The sequence below is a fragment of the Nomascus leucogenys genome, chromosome 12 (assembly GCF_006542625.1).
Source record: "Nomascus leucogenys isolate Asia chromosome 12, Asia_NLE_v1, whole genome shotgun sequence".
In the NCBI taxonomy this organism is placed as follows: Eukaryota; Metazoa; Chordata; class Mammalia; order Primates; family Hylobatidae; genus Nomascus; species Nomascus leucogenys.
Genome location: NC_044392.1, coordinates 43,447,073 through 43,468,911, shown reverse-complemented (window position 1 = coordinate 43,468,911; position 21,839 = coordinate 43,447,073). Strand labels below are relative to the sequence as shown.

General features: G+C 39.6%; 1 non-coding gene and 1 pseudogene across 1 annotated transcript; one reads left to right on the top strand and one right to left on the bottom strand.

Moving 5' to 3' along the window:
- Positions 1–2,615: 2,615 nt before the first annotated feature.
- LOC100596806 lies at positions 2,616–2,887 on the top strand (annotated as a pseudogene).
- Positions 2,888–21,370: 18,483 nt separating this feature from the next.
- LOC115837854 lies at positions 21,371–21,563 on the bottom strand. Its single transcript, XR_004032891.1, has one exon. It is a non-coding gene; the product is annotated as a U2 spliceosomal RNA (small nuclear RNA).
- Between the last annotated feature and the right edge of the window lie 276 nt (positions 21,564–21,839).

Genomic DNA, 21,839 nt, shown 5'->3' with positions numbered 1-21,839 from the left:
GCAATCTGCCTGCTGCAGCCTCCCAAAGTGCTGAGATTACATGAATGAGTCACCGCACCCCAGCTGATTTTTTCTTAAACCAAGATGCCAAGTCAATACACTGAGGAGAAGAAAGACTTATCAGCAAATAGTGCCAGGTCAACTGCATATCTGTATGGAACACATGAATCTTGGATTTTTTTCTGAATACAATAATAATAATAATAATAACAATTGAGATAGATCACAGACTTCAGCACAAAACACAGTTCCATAAAGCTTCTACAGGAAAACATAGGAAAATGTCTTGGTGGCCTAAGGATAAAAAGAGATTTCTTAGAGAGGAAACAAAAAGCTTTACTCATTTAAAGCAATTTGATAAATGGGTCTTCATCAAAATTAATTTTTTTCTTTTAAAGGGCACAATTTTTAAGAGTAGCCAGAACAGAAAAAAGATATTTGTCCCTTGACTATTACAAAAAATTCCTACAAAACAAAGATAAAAGATTATGAGCAATTCAGTTAACAGTGGCAAAACCTTTGAACAGACATTTCACAAAAGAAGATGTGTGAATGTTCAATAAGCACGTGAAAATGTACTTAACCTCATTCGTCATCAGGGAAATGTGCACTAAAGTTACAATGAAGTATACATCATATCCATCAGAATGTCTCTAATTGAAAAGATTGACAACACTAAATGTTGATGAAGATGTAGAGCAACTGGAACTTTCATATATTGCTAGTGATGGTATAAAATGGGACAGTAACTTTGAAGGACTCTTCAGTATTTCTAAAATTAAATATACACCTACCCTGTGACCCAGCAATTCCCTTCCTAATGTTTATTCCAGATAAATAAAAATATGTGTCCTAAAAAGACTTGTACAAAAATGCATATAATGATCTAACTCATCATAGCCAAAAACTAGAAACAACCTAAACGTTCATCAACAGGAGGATAAATAAATTTCAATATATTCATATAGTGGTGAAATATTTAACAATTTTAAAAGGTAAACTACTGTTACATACAACAACATGGATGATTTTCACAAACATTTTATCAAATGAAACAAAGCAGAACAAAAAAGAATACACTGTATGATTCCATTTATATGATGTCTAACATCAAACAAAACTAATTGATAGTACTAAAAATCAGAAAAAAGTTGCTCCAGGGTGAGAAATGTGTACTGAACAGAAAGAGGGATAAGAGAATTTCTTGGTGTGATGTATGTTCTATACTGGAGAGTAGATAGATACATGGGTAGATACAGTTGGTCAAAATATAGATATAGGCATAGATAGATGTGGATGTATATATGAAATAGTGGATTAATTCCACAAATAATTATTGATCAGCTACTATGTACAAGATACTGCTGTGGACACTGGGGATCCATTAGTGATTAACACAGACAAAAACTCTTCTTTCTCAATGGGGTTCACATTCCAGTCAGCATGTAATCAAATTAATTAGCTGCATTATTATTTGAAATAGGTAACAATTAGAAACAATCTTTATGTCCATCAAGAGGAAAGTTTAAATAAATCATGTCACATCCTTGTGATGGGATATTATTCAGCTATAAAAGTGAATAAATTTTTTATATACTGGTGAGAATAATCTTTAAGACTTCTTGTTTACTGAAGATAGCAAGATACAATAAAATGTGTATAGTGTGCTGCCATTTGTACAAAAATGAGAAGCAAACATATATGTACTTAGCTATCTGTTTATGTATAAAATTTCTCTGAAACATTACCTAAACAACTGATAAGGTAGGTTGCTTCCAAAAGATAAAAACTAAAGGATAGGAGTGCATGATCTTTTATACATTTTAAATTTGGAACCATGTAAATATATAACCTATTAGCGAATAAATAAAACAAAAATTGCTTAAAATATTTTACAATTGGAGAAAGCAAACACGTATTCCTTTTTTTTAATTATACTTCAAGTTCTAGGGTACATGTGCACAACGTGCAGGTTTGTTACATATGTATACATGTGTCACATTGGTGTGCTGCACCCATTAACTCATCATTTACATTAGGTATATCTCCTAATGCTATCCCTCCCCCCTACCTCATCCCACGACAGGCCCCGGTGTGTGATGTTTCCCTTCCTGTGTCCAAGGGTTCTCATTGTTCAGTTCCCACCTATGAGTGAGAACATGTGGTGTTTGGTTTTCTGTCCTTGCGATAGTTTGCTCAGAGTGATGGTTTCCAGCTTCATCGATGTCTCTACAAAGGACATGAAGTCATCCTTTTTATGGCTGCATAGTATTCCATGGTGTGTATGTGCCACATTTTCTTAATCCAGTCTATCACTGATGGACATTTGGGTTGGTTCCGAGTCTTTGCTATTGTGAATAGTGCTGCATGTGTCTTTATTGCAGCATGATTTAGAATCCTTTGGATATATACCCAGTAATGGGATGACTGGGTCAAATGGTATTTCTGCTTCTAGATCCTTATGGAATTGCCACACCATCTTCCACAATGGTTGAACTAGTTTACAGTCCCACCAACAGGCAAACACACATATTTCTAAAGCAACTTTAAATCCTCCATAGCCAGGGTCGACTAGGTACTGAGCATGCCAGGCTCTGCAGAGTGGAGACTTAAATCCAAGGTCATGGCAAAACATCTGAAATTCATTGCCAGGACTGTGGTGGTACAGGAAGGAAATGTGGAAGGTGCATACAGGACCCTAAACAGAATCCTTACTATGGATGGGCTCCTTGAGGACATTAAATATTCACGGTATAATGAGAAGCCATGCCACCACTGACAGAGTGAAAGCTATAAAAGGTGCCAGCAGATCTATAACATGGAAATGGATTGCAAGATCAACTTCTTGATGTGAAAGAATTGGGTAGATCCGTGGCAGGGCTGCTGAGGCCTTTGGATGGGACACCCAGTATGAAACCCTCATCCAACTTTGTCTCCATCTCCTTTCTTTCTACAATCCCATTTCCTATTACCGTTCTCTACAATAAACTCAATCACATGTTTGCAAGAAGGCCTCCACATATAGAAACAATCCTATTAGTCAGATGTGGACCCTCTCTTTTATTAAGTGAAAGAAGAAACTGAGTCTGAAAGTAGTCTGGGAGTAGAATGGTGTTTGCCAGGGCTGGAGGAGGGGGCAATGAGGAGTTATTGTTTAATGGGCACAGAGTTCCAGTTTGGGAAGATGAAAAAGTTCAGGAGATGATGGCTGGGCATGGTGGCTCATGCCTGTAATCTCAGCACTTTGGGAGACTAAGGTGGGCAGACCACTTGAGGCCAGGAGTTTGAGAGACCAGCCTGGCCAACATGGTGAAACCTCGTCTCTACTAAAAATACCAAAAAAAAATAAAAAAAAAAAAAATTAGCCAGGCATGGTGGCAGGCACCTGCAGTCCCAGCTACTTCAGAGGCTGAGGCAGGAGAATCACTTGAACCCAGGAGGCAGAGGTTGCAGTGAGTCAAGGCCATGCCACTGCATTCTAGCTCAGGTGACAGAGTGAGACTCCATCAAAAAAAAAAAAAAACAGGAGAAGGATGATGGATGGTGATCATGGTTGCACAAAAAGGTGAATGTGCTTAATGCCACTGAACTGTATACTTAAATGGTTAAGACGGTAAATTTTATGTTTTACTGCAATGAAAAATTGGTTGAAAGCAAAAAAAGGGAGCCAAAATGGCAGAATAGGAACAGCTCCAGTCTACAGCTTCCAGCATGAGCAAAGCAGAAGATGGGTGATTTCTGCATTTCCAACTGAGGTACTGGGTTCATCTCACAGGGGAGTGCTGGACAGTGGGTGCAGGACAGTGGATGCAGTGCACCGTGCATGAGCTGAAGAACGACGAGGCATCGCCTCACCCGGGAAGTGCAAGGGGTCAGGGAATTCCCTTTCCTAGTCAAAGAAAGGGGTGACAGACAGACGGCTCCTGGAAAATCAGGTCACTCCCACCCTAATACTGTGCTCTTCCAATGGGCTTAACAAACGGCACACCAGGAGATTATATCCCGCACCTGGCTAGGAGGGTCCTATGCCCACGGAGCCTCGCTTATTGCTAGCACAGCAGTCTGAGATCAAACTGCAAGGTGGCAGCAAGGCTGGGGGAGGGGCACCTGCCATTGCTGAGGCTTGAGTAGGTAAACAAAGTGGCTGGGGAGCTCGAACTGGGTGGAGCCCACCACAGCTCAAGGAGGCCTGCCTGCCTCTGTAGGCTCCACCTCTGCGGGCAGGGCACAGACAAAATAAAGACAGCAATAACCTCTGCAATCTTAAATGTCCCTGTCTGAGAGCTTTGAAGAGAGCAGTGGTTCTCCCAGCATGCAGCTGGAGATCTGAGAATGGGCAGACTGCCTCCTCAAGTGGGTCCCTGACCCCCAAGTAGCCTAACTGGGAGGCACCCCCCAGTAGGGGCAGACTGACACCTCACATGGCCGGGTACTCCTCTGAGACAAAACTTCCAGAGGAACGATCAAGCAGCAGTATTTGCAGTTCACCAATATCCACTGTTCTGCAGCCACTGCTGCTGATACCCAGGCAAACAGGGTCTGGAGTGGACCTCCAGTAAACTCCAACAGACCTGCAGCTGAGGGTCCTGACTGTTAGAAAAAAAACTAACAAACAGAAAGGACATCCACACCAAAAACCCTTCTGTATGTCACCATCATCAAAGACCAAAGGTAGATAAAACCACAAAGATGGGCAAAAAACAGAGCAGAAAAACCCAAAACTAAAAATCAGAGCACCTCTCCTCCTCCAAAGGAACGCAGCTCCTCACCACCAATGGATCAAAGCTGGACAGAGAATGACTTTGACGAGTTGAGAGAGGAAGGCTTCAGAAGGTCAAACTACTCCAAGCTAAAGGAGGAAGTTCGAACCAATGGCAAAGAAGTTAAAAACTTTGAAAAAAAATTAGACAAATGGATAACTAGAATAACCAATGCAGAGAAGTCCTTAAAGGAACTGATGGAGCTGAAAACCAAGGCATGAGAACTATGTGACAAATGCACAAGCCTCAGTAACTGATGCGATCAACTGGAAGAAAGGGTATGAGTGATGGAAGATGAAATGAATGAAATGAAGCATGAAGAGAAGTTTAGAGAAAAAAGAATAAAAAGAAATGAAAAATCCTCCAAGAAATATGGGACTATGTGAAAAGACCAAGTCTACATCTGATTGGTGTACCTGAAAGTGATGCGGAGAATGGAACCAAGTTGGAAAACACTCTGGAGGACATTATCCAGGAGAACTTCCCCAATGTAGCAAGGCAGGCCAACATTCAAATTCAGGAAATACAGAGAATGCCACAAAGATACTCCTCGAGAAGAGCAACTCCAAGACACACAATTGTCAGATTCACCAAAATGGAAATGAAGGAAAAAGTGTTAAGGGCAGCAAGAGAGAAAGGTCGGGTTACCCACAAAGGGAAGCCCATCAGACTAACAGATGAACTCTTGGCAGAAACTCTGCAAGCCAGAAGACAGTGGGGGCCAATATTCAACATTCTTGAAGAAAAGAATTTTCAACCCAGAATTTCATATCCAGCCAAACTAAGCTTCATAAGTGAAGGAGAAATAAAATCCTTTACAGACAAGCAAATGCTGAGAGATTTTGTCACCACCAGGCCTGCCCTAAAAGAGCTCCTGAAGGAAGCACTAAACATGGAAAGGAACAACCGGTACCAGCCACTGCAAAAACATGCCAAATTGTAAAGACCATCAAGGGTAGGAAGAAACTGCATCAACTAACGAGCAAAATAACCAGCTAACATCATAATGACAGGATCAAATTCACACATAGCAATACTAACCTTAAATGTAAATGGGCTAAATGCTCCAATTAAAAGACACAGGCTGGCAAATTGGATAAAGAGTCAAGACCCATCAGTGTGCTGTATTCAGGAAACCCATCTCACGTGCAGAAACACACATAGGTTCAAAATAAAGGGATGGAGGAAGATCTACCAAGCAAATCGAAAACAAAAAAAGGCAGGGGTTGCAATCCTAGTCTCTGATAAAACAGACTTTAAATCAACAAAGATCAAAAGAGACAAAGAAGGCCATTACATAATGGTAAAGTGATCAATTCAACAAGAAGAACTAACTATCCTAAATATATATGCACCCAATACAGGAGCTCCCAGATTCATAAAGCAAGTCCTTAGTGACCTACGAAGAGACTTAGACTCCCACACAATAATAATGGGAGATTTTAATACCTCACTGTCAGCATTAGACAGATCAACGAGACAGAAAGTTAACAAGGATATCCAGGAATTGAACCCACCTCTGCACCAAGTGGACCTAATAGACATCTACAGAACTCTCCACCACAGATCAACAGAATATACATTCTTTTCAGCACCACACCACACCTATTCCAAAATTGACCACATAGTTGGAAGTAAAACACTCCTCAGCAAATGTAAAAGAACAGAAATTATAACAAACTGTCTCTCAGACCACAGTGCAATCAAACTAGAACTCAGGATTAAGAAATTCACTCAAAAGTGCTCAACTACATGGAAACTGAACAACCTTCTCCAGAATGACTACTGGGTACATAACAAAGTGAAAGCAGAAATAAAGATGTTCTTTGAAACCAATGAGAACAAAGACACAACATACCAGAATCTCTGGGACATATTCAAAGCAGTGGGTAGAGGGAAATTTATAGCACTAAATGCCCACAAGAGAAAGCAGGAAAGATCTAAAATTGACACCCTAACACCACAATTAAAACAACTAGAGAAGCAAGAGCAAACACATTCAAAAGCTAGCAGAAGGCCATAAACAATTAAGATCAGAGCAGAACTGAAGGAAATAGAGACACAAAAAACCCTTCAAAAAATCAATGAATCCAGGAGTTGGTTTTTTGAAAAGATCAACAAAATTGATAGACTGCTAGCAAGACTAATGAAGAAAAGAGAGAAGAATCAAATAGATGCAATAAAAAATGATAAAGGGGTTATCACCACTGATCCCACAGAAACACAAACTACCATCAGAGAATACTACAAACACCTCTATGCAAATAAACTAGAAAATCTAGAAAAAATGGATACATTCCTCGACAAATACACCCTCCCAAGACTAAACCAGGAAGAAGTTGAATCTCTGAATAGACCAATAACAGGCTCTGAAATTGAGGCAATAATTAAGAGCTTATCAACCAAAAAAAGTCCAGGACCAGATGGATTCACAGCCGAATTCTACCAGAGGTACAAGGAGGAGCTGGTACCATTCCTTCTGAAACTATTCCAATCAATAGAAAAAGAGGGAATCCTCCCCAACTCATTTTATGAGGCCAGCATCGTCCTGATAGCAAAGCCTGGCAGAGACACAACCAAAAAAGAAAATTTTAGACCAATATCCTTGATGAACGTTGATGCAAAAATCCTCAATAAAATATTGGCAAATTGAATCCGGCAACACATCAAAAAGCTTATCCACCATGATCAAGTGGGCTTCATCCCTGGGATGCAAGGCTGGTTCAACATATGAAAATCAATAAACGTAATCCTGCATATAAACAGAACCAAAGACAAAAACCACATGATTATCTCAATAGATGCAGAAAAGGCCTTTGACAAAATTCAACAACCCTTCATGCTAAAAACTCTCAATAACTTAGGTATTGATGGGATGTATCTCAAAATAATAAGAGCTATCTATGACAAACCCACAGCCAATATCATACTGAATGGACAAATACTGGAAGCATTCCCTTTGAAAACTGGCACAAGACAGGATGCCCTCTCTCACCACTCCTATTCAACATAGTGCTGGAAGTTCTGGCCAGAGCAATCAGGCAGGAGAAGGAAATAAAGGGTATTCAATTAGGAAAAGAGGAAGTCAAATTGTCCCTGTTTGCAGATGACATGATTATATATCTAGAAAACCCCATCATCTCAGCCCAAAATCTCCTTAAGCTGATAAGCAACTTCAGCAAAGTCTCAGGATACAAAATCAATGTGCAAAAATCACAAGCATTCTTATACACCAATAACAGACAAACAGAGAGCCAAATCATGAGTGAACTCCCATTCACAATTGCTTCAAAGAGAATAAAATACCTAGGAATCCAACTTACAAGGGATGTGAAGGACCTCTTCAAGGAGAACTACAAACCACTGCTCAATGAAATAAAAAAGGATACAAACAAATGCAAAAACATTCCATGCTCATGGGTAGGAAGAATCAGTATCATGAAAATGGCCATACTGCCCAAGGTAATTTATAGATTCAATGCCATCCCCATCAAACTACCAATGACTTTCTTCACAGAATTGGAAAAAACTACTTTAAAGTTCATATGGAACCAAAAAAGAGCCCGCATTGCCAAGACAATCCTAAGCCAAAAGAACAAAGCTGGAGGCATCACGCTACCTGACTTCAAACTATACTACAAGGCTACAGTAACCAAAACAGCATGGTACTGGAATGAAAACAGAGATATAGACCAATGGAACAGAACAGAGCCCTCAGAAATAATGCCGCATATCTACAACTATCTGATCTTTGACAAACCTGACAAAAACAAGAAATGGGGAAAGGATTCCCTATTTAATAAATGGCGCTGGGAAAACTGGCTAGCCATATGTAGAAAGCTGAAACTGGATCCCTTCCTTACACCTTATACAAAAATTAATTCAAGATGGATTAAAGACTTACATGTTAGACCTAAAACCATAAAAACCCTAGAAGAAAACCTAGGCAATACCATTCAGGACATAGGCGTGGGCAAGGACTTCATGTCTAAAACACCAAAAGCAATGGCAACAAAAGCCAAAATTGACAAATGGGATCTAATTAAACTAAAGAGCTTCTGCACAGCAAAAGAAACCACCACCAGAATGAACAGGCAACCTACAAAATGGGAGAAAATTTTTGCAACCTACTCATCTGACAAAGGGCTCATATCCAGAATCTACAATGAACTCCAACAAATTTACAAGAAAAAAACAAACAACCCCATCAAAAAGTGGTCAAAGGACATGAACAGACACTTCTCAAAAGAAGACATTTATGCAGCCGAAAAACACATGAAAAAATGCTCATCATCACTGGCCATCAGAGAAATGCAAATCAAAACCACAATGAGATACCATCTCACACCAGTTAGAATGGCCATCATTAAAAAGTCAGGAAACAACAGGTACTGGAGAGGATGTGGAGAAATAGGAACACTTTTACACTGTTGGTGGGACTGTAAACTAGTTCAACCATTGTGGAAGTCAGTGTGGTGATTCCTCAGGGATCTAGAACTAGAAATACCATTTGACCCAGCTATCCCATTACTGGGTATATACCCAAAGGACTATAAATCATGCTGCTATAAAGACACATGCACACATATGTTTATTGTGGCACTATTCACAATAGCAAAGACTTGGAACCAACCCAAATGTCCAACAATGATAGACTGGATTAAGAAAATGTGGCACATATATACCACGGAATACTATGCAGCCATAAAAGATGACGAGTTCATGCCCTTTGCAGGGACATGGATGAAGCTGGAGACCATCATTCTCAGCAAACTATCGCAAGGACAAAAAAAGAAACACTGCATGTTCTCACTCATAGGTGGGAATTGAACAATGAGAACACATGGACACAGGAAGGGGAACATCACACACCAGGGACTGTTGTGGGATGGGGGGAGGGGGAGGGGATAGCATTAGGAGATAAACCTAATGTAAATGACGAGTTAATGGGTGCAGCACACCAACATGGCACATGTATACATATGTAACAAACCTGCATGTTGTGCGCATGTATCCTGGAACTTAAAGTATGATAATAAAAAAACAAACAAAAAAAAAACAACAAAAAAAAGAAAGTAAAAAAAAAGTCCTCCATAGTTGATAGGATGGTGTAAATTCATTTCTGAAAAGTTGGCTCTGCCTCTCATAATAAGTTCAAGGATCCATTAGAGTAGAATGCCCTCTGCTGTTATAGATAAAACTTATTTTTTTCCTTGAAAGAGAAAGCTCAGCTGCTGACCCACCCAGGTGAGGGCTTCTGCTTGTTATTACTTTGCCCCTGTTCCTAGGTGATCCATATAGGGTCATCCTGGTTGTACGCTGCACAACTCCAGCAGAGGCAGTCAGTCCCATTGAGCACAATGTGAATGGTACCTACCCCAACTACCCTAGGAGGTGGACATGGCACAAACTGCACAGCAGAATATGGTGTTCTGAGGCTACCCCTATTGTGAATGAGGACAAAGAAGAACAATGAGTCAGGCCTAGTCACCACCTGAGTCTTCTGTGTGCACCTCCTCCTGCTTGGGTCCCAATCTCTTGCAAGGCCTGGAGTCCTAGCTCTCCCACCTGGACATGATTGCTTTCAGGTATTACAGTCTTCTTGTGATCAGCCTGCTTCCACAGGCCCATCAAGCTATCCAGGGTCTTGCTATAGATAGGATTTCAGGAATGTTTCTTCTGGGGAGCAGTCTGAGTGGGTCATGGCCAATGACTTAGGTAAGGGGGCAGTGTTTCATGAATTCATTCAGCATTAATTCAGCACCTGTTAGATGCCTTCGACTATGCTAAGTTGTAGCAATTATATGGAGAATGTGATGAGCTACAGCACTGGACAAAGTTCCCACTGTAATCAGATAGGGACTTTAATGGAGTAGATAGATCAGATAAAGGGTAGAAATTTATGCCAAGCTCTGCTTAGGTACACTGAGACTGAAGAGTGGGACATCCCTTCAGATGCTGATTTTGTATAGAGTTTGAAGAGTTTCTTGGCTAAGAAGTTAACCTGTACCCACTGCAGGGATTCAGCTAACTGGCATTTCCAGTGGAGTGATGAGACAGAAGTCTATTTACACACTTTATTCCTCTTTATGATCTAAATACATGTTGTTCTTTCTGTTGTATCATTCTTCTTCATTTCACCTTCACAGAACTAATTAGTCCATGTAAAAAAGGAAGACAAAAAATCAATAAGGATGTAGAAAATGTGAACAGTACTATCAATTAACTTTAATAGATATTTATATAACACTACATTCAGCAAATGTAAAATGTATATTTCAAATGCATACAGGATATATTCAAGACACATTCATTTTATGGTCCGTTAAGTAAGTATCAAAGGATTTTAACCAAATTTCCTACAAAGGAGATTTGTAGGAAACCTCCACCTCCCAGGTTCAGGAAATTCTCCCTGCCTCTCAGCCTCCTGAGTAGCTGGGATTACAGGTGCCTGCCACCACACCTGGCTAATTTTGTATTATTTATTTATTTATTTAGACAGAGTCTCACACTCTGTCTCCCAGGCTGAAGTGCAGTGGCACGATCTCAGCTCACTACAAGCTCTGCCTCCCAGGTTCATGCCATTCTCCTGCCTCAGCCTCCCAAATCGCTGGGACTACAGGCACCCACCACCACGCCTGACTAATTTTTTGTATTTTTTTTTTTCAAGACGGAGTCTCACTCTCTCTCCCAGTCTGGAGTGCAGTGGCGTGATCTCGGCTCACTGCAAGCTCTGCCTCCTGGGTTCACGCCATTCTCCTACCTCAGCCTCCCCAGTAGCTGGGACCACAGGCACCCACCACCACGCCCAGCTAATTTTTTGTATTTTTAGTAGAGACAGGGTTTCACCATGTTAGCCAGGATGGTCTCGATCTCCTGACATCGTGATCTACCCGCCTCGGCCTCCCAAAGTGCTGGGATTACAGGCGTGAGCTGCCGCGCCCAGACAGTTTTTTGTATTTTTAGTAGAGACGGGGTTTCACCATGTTCGCCAGGCTGGTCTTGAACTCCTGACCTCAGGTGATCCACCCACCTCAGCCTCCCAAAGTGCTGGGAATACAGGCTTGAGCCACCGCACCAAGCCCCGAGTTCTTAATAATGCATGGATCAAAGAAAAAAACTCAAGGTGAATTAGAAATTAAAAACACGTGTCAAAAATTTGTGGAAAGCCACTAAAATGGTACTAAAAGGAAATTTCACAGTTTTAAATGTTTATAAACAGGAAAGATTGCTAGAATTTATTATCCAAAATTCTACCTTAATGTAGTAAAAATTCAAGTAAACCCAAAATAATAGAATGGTAACAATAAAGATAAGAGTTGGTATCAATTATATAGAGCAAAACAACAATAGAAAATAATAGTAAATCTAAAATTGTTTGTAAAGATAAATTAATAAATCTCCAGCAAAACCAAAAAAGAAGATATTCACAAATTACTAATGCACTATCATACTAATGTAAGAAGGCCTAGAGCTATGGATGTAAAAAGGATAATAAGGAATCATTGTGAACAACTTTATGTCAACAAATTCCATAGCCTAGATGAAATAGGAAAGGTCTTCATTGTCCGCAGCCACACTCTGTGTGGCCAGTGTCCACCTGCTGCTTCTTTCTTTTGGGCAGCATTTTTGTGGCTTCTTCAGGGATTTCCCCACCGGGATCTTTCACTTGCAATTCCCTGACATTGATGAAGCCCGCTATAGCCAGCTACTTAGAACATTCCCCTTATCCCTTGACTGCCAGTGGACTTCCCCTCAACATGCCCTCTGCTGAGGTCACCTCATCCTGCATCCTTGTGGACAAGGTCACTTTCAAGATGATCCAGTCTGGTTCACAGTGAACCACAGGAAACATGCACCTTTCCTGCCAAACTCTGAGTGAGCAGGTTATTCCTGATGCAGTTTCATCTTTGCATTCTCTTATTACAGGGGGGTTCATCCAGTTACTCACATTTAGACCCTTTCAAATGTAAGTCAGATACCAGTACCAGGGCCTTCCCAAGTCCAAAAAGAATGCGGTCAGCTTTGTAAGAGATTTTCTGTAACCTCCATCATTTTGTTTGAAAGAAGAGGGTGGAAGATGATGTAACATATAAAAAACCTCTCTTAAAAGTAATTCCTTACTATCAATCTATTCTTAGAAAATTCTTGTCCTCTTAAAAATCTAGAGGCTCATATGGCAAAAGGCATTTTTCCAATCTCTTAGCATTTCCAACACAAATGGTCTATGATGTATTTTCTTGCACATTTGATCTGGTACTTATTTTTCTAGGTGTGCCAAAACCTCAATACTGCACAGAATAAAAATCACAATTAAAATTTTGTGAGAGCAATATATATTTTATTAATTATAAGGAAAATATAGGAGAGTATTACACCACCTCCACCCATAACAAATGCCAAAATAAATACTCATTGAACATTTTGGTTCTCCCTAATGTTCTCCTTCACAATGTGATATAAAACAAGCATTGACCCTAAGCTTGACAAACAGATGATAGATAGGTAGGTAGGTAGGTAAATGATAGATAGATAGATAGATAGATGATAGGGTGGTAGATAATTTTTCATCAGCTTTAATTGCCACTCATATAGATTGCAGAAATAAAAACAAATCTACTCCTTCATCATGTGCAACGTCTTTGCAGCTTCTCCCTTCAAAAGATGGAATTTTTCTTCACCCCTAGAATCTGGGCTGCCTTAATAACTTGCTTTGGCCAATAGGATGGTAGCGGACATGTTGCAAACAGAGCTTTGAAAAGCATTTTCCCATTTAGGGCTTGCCTTCTTGCTGCTCTGGGAAGCTCTGCTGTGAGGTGAACAAGCGCAGGCTAGCTACTTGATGATGAGAGACATGTTGCCCACCACCTGTCCCTGTCACCCCCAGCAGAGGCACCTAATTGTCCTACGGCTGACCACAGACCCATGAGTGAGTCCAGCTGAGAAAAGAACTGTCCAGCTGAGCCCAGTTCAGATTGCTGACCTATAGAGTTATGAGCTAAACAAACAGCAGTTGTTGTTAGTTGCTAAATTTTAAAGTAGTTGGCTACATAACAATAGATAACTGATACGCCAGTTTTACATACTCTTAATAAATGCTCTGTTTTTAAGTATGTTAAGGAAAGATGAATTATTTATTTACACTAAAAATTACAAGGGTACAAGGGGGCTATAAACAAATTATTTTCCTCTCATTATACCTACACTGTAGCATTACTAAGTTCTACCTCTCTCTAAGGATTCTTTATCCTGACAGAAGAATCATGGTTCATTCATGAGTATCCTGTTGCTCTCTTTCCACAGAGCCTAGCACAGTGATTGATATACAGTTGATAATCACAAATATATGTTGACTAAATTAATGGTGTTTGAATAAAAATAAAAAGAGACTTATTCTAAGTATTGAGAAAATCAAGAATGAAAAGAGATAGAGCATATTCTTTGTCTTTTTCACCTTAAAGCTTAAATTTTCTTTCTACATTTATTTTTTCATGTATATAAAAAACACTAGGATCTCCTCCACATATTTTCAGCCTACAATTCATATTATTTCTTTATTCCTAATTTCAAAAAGTGGTGACATGCCCTGAAAAAGGTGGAGAAAGTCCTGATACAGGAAAGTGACAACTCCAGCCCAAACTATATGGAATAATAATAGTGTAGGTACACAGAAAATGACCTGAAGAATCTGGAAGAAGTGGACTTCAGATAGGATTAGAACAGAACAGAAAGTATTCTCTTTGTTAATGTGAGTAAGGAAAATCACCATTTTCTTAGCAAAGAAAGACTGGAATTAAGCATCAGAAACTACTGTATCATATCCTTAGTTGCTACATAAAAGACATATTTGAATTATTCTATATACATCTCATTACAGAGCATAGATTTAACCACTTGTAATCAATTCTTTCATTGGAGGGGCATAATATTGACATAAGTCCCGACAACACCTGTGACACATCTCAATCCTGCAAAAGAGACCTATTTGCTTTTTTCTTGCCTCTCATGAGCCCCTGTACTAAACAGTTTATTCTGGAGTAACCAGAACAGGAGCTTTTTAACATGAGAATGATTATCTTAAATAAAGTCTACATTGAGATTAAGGCCAGTCAAAGAACCCACTTGGGGTACAGCAGGGGCTTAGGCAATCAAGATTAATAAATAACCTGAACACACCATGACACAGTGGGTGTATTCAGGAATTTGAGGGGGTTTTGACATTGGAAAATATGTTAATATAATTTACTGTATTAATAGGTTCAAGAAGATAAATATAATTGCCTTCATAAATGCTGAAAAAGTCTGATGAAACCCAACAGCCATTCCTCATAAAAGTCTCTTAAGAAAACAGGAATTTATAGATGCTTCCTTAACATGTTACAAGTATATTTATCTAAAATCTAAAACCAGAATCTTATTTAATGAGGAAATATTAAAAGTATTTCCACTAAAGTCATAAAAAAGGCAAGAATTCTCACTGTTTACCATTGTTCTGGAGGCATTATTCAAAGTAGTTTAAATAGAGAAAACAGTTAAATATATAAGACATAAACAAGAAAAAAAGGCTATTGATATCTGCAGATAACATTATAGTACATCTGGAAAACATTAAGAATAAATGGTAAAGATAACACAATAAAATAATTTAAGAAAGTAACAAGATGTAAAATTAACCTGCAAAATTAATAAAATTTATATATCCAAATAATGGCACATATTATTGGAATTATGTTATTAAAAACATAAGACAAAAAAAATTTAAACAGCAATAAAAACACATAATACTTAGAAATAAACTTAACATGTGTACACCAAAATTATCTGAGACAGGTCTCAATCAATTTAGAAGTTTATTTTGCCAAGGTTAAGGACATACTCACAACACAGCCTCAGGAAGTCCTGAGAACATGTGCCCAAGGCAGTCAGACTATAGTTTGGTTTTATATATTTTAGGGAGACATAAGACGTCAATCAGTACAGCAGTCCCCAGCCTTTTTGGTGCCAGAGACTAGATTCATGAAAGACAATTTTTCCATGGACCAGAGGGGTTGTGGGGATAGTTTGGGGATGATTTAAGTGCACTATATTTGTTGTGCACTTTATTTCTATTATTATTGCATTGTAATATATAGTGAAATCGTTATACAACTCAGCATAATATAGAATCAGTGGGAGCCCTGAGCTTGTTTTCCTGCAACTAGATGGTCCCATATGGGCGTGATAGGAGACAGTGACAGATCATCAGGCATTAGAGTGTATGCAACCTAGATCCCTCTTATAAGGTGTATGCAACTTAGATCCCTCTCATGCGCAGTTCACAGTGGGGTTCAAGCTCCTATGAGAATCTATGGTCACTGCCCATCTGACAGGATGCAGAGTTCAGGTGGTAATGAAAGTGATGGGGAGCAGCTGTAAACACAGATGAAGCTTCATGTGCCTGCCTGCCATTCACCTCCTGCTGTGCAGCCCAGTTCCTAACAGGCCATGGAACAATACAGGTTGGGGACCCCTGAATCAATACATATGAGATATACATTGGTTCAGTCCGGAAAGGCAGGACAACTCGAAGTTTCGAGGAGGGCTTCCAGAACATAGGTGGATTCAATTCTGATTGGCAATTGGTTGAAAGAGTTTATCTAAAGACCTAGAATCAATAGAAGGGAGTGTCTGGGTTAAGATAGCAGTTGTGGAGACCAAAGGCTTTTTTTATGCAGATGAAGCCTCCAGGTAACAGGCTTCAGAGAGAATCGATTGTAAATGTTTCCTCTCAGACTTGAAAAGGTGCCAGATTCTTAGTGAATTCTCTCCTGGATCAGGAAGAGGATTCTCTTCAGAATATAGATTTTCCCCACAAGAGAAAGCTTGGCAGGGCCATTTTAAATATGTCAAAAAAATATATACTGGGGTAAAATACTTTGATTTCTTTTAGGGACTATTATCTGTCATGTTATCTTATTGCTACAGAGAGTCTGTTTTGTCAGTCCTAAGGGCTCTGTTTTAATGTTAATGCTGGTCAGTTGTGCCTGAATTCCAAAGGCAGGAGGGTATAATGAGATATATCTGACTACCCATTCCTATCATGGTTTATACTCATGTTTAGGGTTAACTTTGGAATGCCTTTGGCCAAGAGGAGGGCTCCGTTTAGTTGGTTGGGGTGGGGGAGGGATTCAAATTTTATTTTTGATTTACACAAGAGATGCTCAAAACCTAAAATCACAAAAGTACACTTGAGCAAGTGGAAAGACATTCTTATTTTTAGTTAGGCATCATCGAGCTAGACAAATTCCCACTAAAGATCTTACGAGGGAGAAGAGAGGACTTGTGCTTACAGTGGGATGGTAAATGGCAGTGGAGAGTGTTGAGGGAGTGCTGGAGGGGGAAAATCATCCTTTTTCACTAGTGCATTAAAGATTGGCTCAGGAAATCAGTGTAATGCCTGTGGGATGAAACTTTGATGAGAAGCAGGATACTTGTTTTGTCTTAAAGCGTCTCCTCACAAATTTCTTACTAGGTGCAAGTGGGGGAAAGTGTAACTACAGTGAGGAGAAAAAAAGACAGCACCTTGACTACATAATGGAAACTGACATTGTCAGTGAGGGGCAGATGGACATCTTGAGCCTTGACTTGTGATACACTAAGGCAACAGCATCACATATGTCATTTTCTTGCTGGGAATTCATGAGAAGCATCAGACAGATTCAAAATGAGAAACACCCTTTTCTTAAAAAAAAGAGTGAAAGGAACAATATACCATATATATATATATATATATATATATATATATATATATATATAAAATTCTACAGGTATATATATATATATAATTCTACAGGTACATATATAGAGAGAGACATATATAAAATTCTACAGATATATATATATATATACACCTGTAGAAATGCTCCAGATTAAAGGAGACTAAGGAGACATAACAGTTAAATTACTGTAGACTATATCCTCCACTGGATCCAGGAGGAAAAAAAAATACTATAAAAACCATTATTGGGTCAATTAAAATTACAATACAGGTGATAGATTAGATAATTATTATCTCTTTATACCATTTCCAGCCTCTTTTCAAGAGGCAGCATACCCCAATTGATAAAAGAGAAACTAGGACCTTGAAAAAAGAAAACATATTCCTCTGCCCAGACAACGTGGAGGAAACACGTGTGGATACACAGAGAGGATTGACAGAACCTGAAGGAGAGAAACGGGCTGAATAGAACAGATGGTTCTCTCAGTCATGCAGATTAAAAAATCATCTCCTTGATGAGGAAGGATTGAAGTTGCATGGTACAATATTCCCAAGGCTAAGCAGAGAGCGCTCATGAGCAAACTGTGTATGTGTCTCCTTACAGAGAACTTATTTCACCATTAACATAACATCACCTCTTCAGGTAGCTCTGCTTTACTCTCTTCTTGTGAGCCCCATACTGACTCATTTATTTTGACATTAACAGAATAAGGGCTTTTAACATGGAAATTTCTATCTTTCACAGGGCCTAGGTTTAGAATCAGAGATGTCCAGGGAATAAGCTTTGAATCACAGAAGGGCTAATTAAGGCTAATAAGCAGTAGGAAGCAAGCTGGCCTCCCTACTTTGTGCTCCTCTGAGGTGTGACTCTGTAAACTACTTGCTTTACTGTCACTTTTGATTTCCCATTTAAAAGAGGAACATGAATGTGGATTAAGCAAGGCTACCTAAATATTTAATAAAAGGTGGAAATGAAAAGTGATCACCCGAGCAAAATTTAAAAAGCATAAACCTAATCAACAGAACTACCAAAAAAGAGCCAATATATGCTGTTCAAGGCCACACAACTAGTAAGTGACAGAGTGGGAATTAGAACTAGGTCTACCTTGCTCCAAAACCCAAAACTCATGCTCTTAGCCTCTGCACTATAATGCTGCTTTTTTTTTTTTTTTTTTTTTTTTTGAGACGGAGTCTCACTCTGTCACCCAGGCTGGAGTGCAATCTTGGCTCACTACAACCTTCACCTCCCAGGTTCCAGTGATTCTCCTGCCTCAGCCTCCTGAGTAGCTGGGATTACAGGCACCCACCACTATGCTCAGCTAATTTTTGTATTTTTAGTAGAGACAGGGTTTCACCATGTTAATCAGGCTGGTCTTGAACTCCTGACCTCAGGTGATCTGCCTGCCTTGGCCTCCCAAAGTGCTGGGATTAAAAGTGTGAGCCATTGCGCAAGGCCAATGCTGCTTTTTAAATATGGTTCCAGGAAAGTCCAGAAAATCAGGGTAGAAATTCTACGGCAGAGCACACCAGGGACACAAGGACAGCTAGAGACGGTTTTGCTGCCCACATCCTGCTGGCAGCAGGACTGTATAGCCAGTCCGGGTTCAGCCAGGGCACCCTGGACAGGCAGGCTCACTGAGTTTCCTCCCTGTGGACTCCAGTCTTTGGGTTGCCATAACCTGTTCTCTGTTCTCTTGGATCCGTCATTGCACATACCTAAAGAAAAGAAAACCATTGTGATTCTGTCATGACCCTAAGGGAGGCCACAGTGCAGGTGTCCTGTCTGCCCTGCAGCATCCACAAGGGCCCAGACTGACAGGGTCAGTGGTGGAGTTTTAACTCCTAAGTCCTTAGAACCTCCTTCCTGTGAATGATTGGAAATTTTCTGGACTAATCAACCTTGAGATTTTGTGATTTTAAAAAAGTATTAATAATAATCAGCCATCAGTAATGGAATATCTATAAATAGGCAATGTAACTAAACATTTACAGTCATAGAGAGCTCATGGTATCTGGGTCAACTTATTCTATCCTCAGTTTTTTCTTCTGATGAGTTGACAGAAAAATGTTTTCCTGTAATTTCCATATATAGGTAGAGATTTCTCTTCAGGAATCGCACAGAGCAAATTTAATGTAAGTGTCTAAAGACTGTGCTCATGCTCCCTGAATCCTAAGTCCTGAATCTGTTCCTTGTGTGACATAATATGGAGCTGCTTCTCCATCCTGGTCACTGTGAGGCATGGAGGTAGGTGAAAAAATGAGAACAACAGAAGAGAATCAAAGCTACTATCTACAAGTGTTTGCAGATGTGCACTGGAAAGAGCAACCAAACCCACAAGAATCTAGATCTATAGCTCATAGAAAGTGTATAGCAGCCTAGGAGAGGCCTGGTCATTCTGATAACTATCTCAGAACATCAGGTTTTGCCTTCTCTAGCCTAGAAAACATACCCCCAATGACTGTCACTGGTGGGCCCCACCCAGCTCCAAGGCCAATCAATCCTAAGCAAGACAAGTGCATATTAAGAGCCTTGTCTTGGCCAAGAAGGACTGAAATGAATTTTCCTGGTGGTAGGCCTCCTGAACGACCTGAAACCTATTAGCTCTCACGTCTTTGATGATGCAAACTCCATCTTGACAGAGTACTTATTTCCTGCCAGTTGTTCCTCCTGAAGACACTAGTGCCTCTATCTCCCAGCCCACACAAGACAATGTGTACATAATGGACAAGAAGTAGAGCCAAAGTTGGCATTTCTGGCAAGTTTAAAGGCTCAGTGATGTTCTTTCACAGCTAATACCTTCATTCAAGCATTCACTGATTCAGTAACCATTTATTGCATGCCAAGCACTGGGATTATAAAGGGGAACAACTCGGATGGTTTCCTACTTTCAGAGTCCACAGCCTAGTAATTGACATATGCAATCCATAGAAATTCAGGTGAAAGAAACTGTGCTTACAGGACTCTGTAAGTCCCCCACCACCTTTAGGTTACTGTACTTAGGCAATAGCATAGCAACAACAACAAAAGTTCACTGGGAGAAAAAACATTAGCTCATCCCAAGTTTGGGCCAGGGGAGCTCCTGAGGACTGAAACTACTCAAAGAGCCTCGGGGGCAGGGGCTTCACAATGATGCCAAACAAACCAGAAATGGGGCTTATTTTTCATCAGAGTACATTGCTGGGCATCTTCTAGCCTTTAGTGTGTGTCTTATATCAATGTTCTTCAGAAAACTGTCTACTTCCAGACAGCTTTGGGCTCTTTCCCTAAAATCCCGCACCATTTGTCTCAGCTGGCAGAGCCTCCTGTTACTAACCTCATCTCAATTCCCTGAACCCCTTGGCTTCTGAAACTTCCACCTTCTCTCTCTTCTAGTCCTCTGTCTTAGACCTCATCATTGCCCAAAAATGCTTCTCCTCTGAAATATGAAATGCCACCAGCCAAACCTCTGAACATAGCTTCTCATTTCTTGAGCTTTCTAACTCTTTTTCCAGCCCTTTCTCATTGAGGTCCCCATCCCCTAATTTGTTTCTATTTCCATTTTTTTAATCCGACCATTTCCTGATCTTCTTTAATCCTGATCCACCACAGTAAACAACTTGAGTTGGTCTCTCAATCATAGCCTAACTTGTCAAGTATTTGATTATGTAACAACCTGTCTTTTAACCCTGTTTACCTCAGCACATCTTCAAGAAGGCAATAAAGGGAATGTCTCCATCTGTACTTCGTTACTGTCAGTGCAAACCCTGATGGAATCAAAACCTGCACTTACTCTTCATCCCTAGCCTTAAATTGAAGCCAAATGTTTCATAAACACTCAAATCTCAAGATATCAATCCTAAACCAAAGGTATTCTAGACCTACACCCGGTTATGACTCTAATGCCAAAACTCCCATAAATGTTGTCAGAAACACAAAAGTGAATTCACTTTAATACTACATCTATTTAATCCAAAATCACATGAAAAAACTTTCTAATCACGCAGGTACTTGATATCTCCTAGAATATATTTTACACTTGATCTTAGCCAAAAGGCCGAGAAGCGATCCTAGAATATATTTTAATGCCAACCCAAATGCTAATCTTAGTTACCATGCAACATATTGACTTCAAAGTTATTTCTAGATAATTTCCGTTCAATTAGATTTGTAATCAGATGTACTGGATAAAAATATACAAAAAACAAACTAAAGTGTATAATAATTATAACTTTTCTATGATGTGTATAATTAAATTTAATTTATATCTCTAATCTCCATTCTGCCTACTGCCAAATAAGTAAATAGATATTAATCTTGCCGACTCAGGTTAATTTCAGTTATG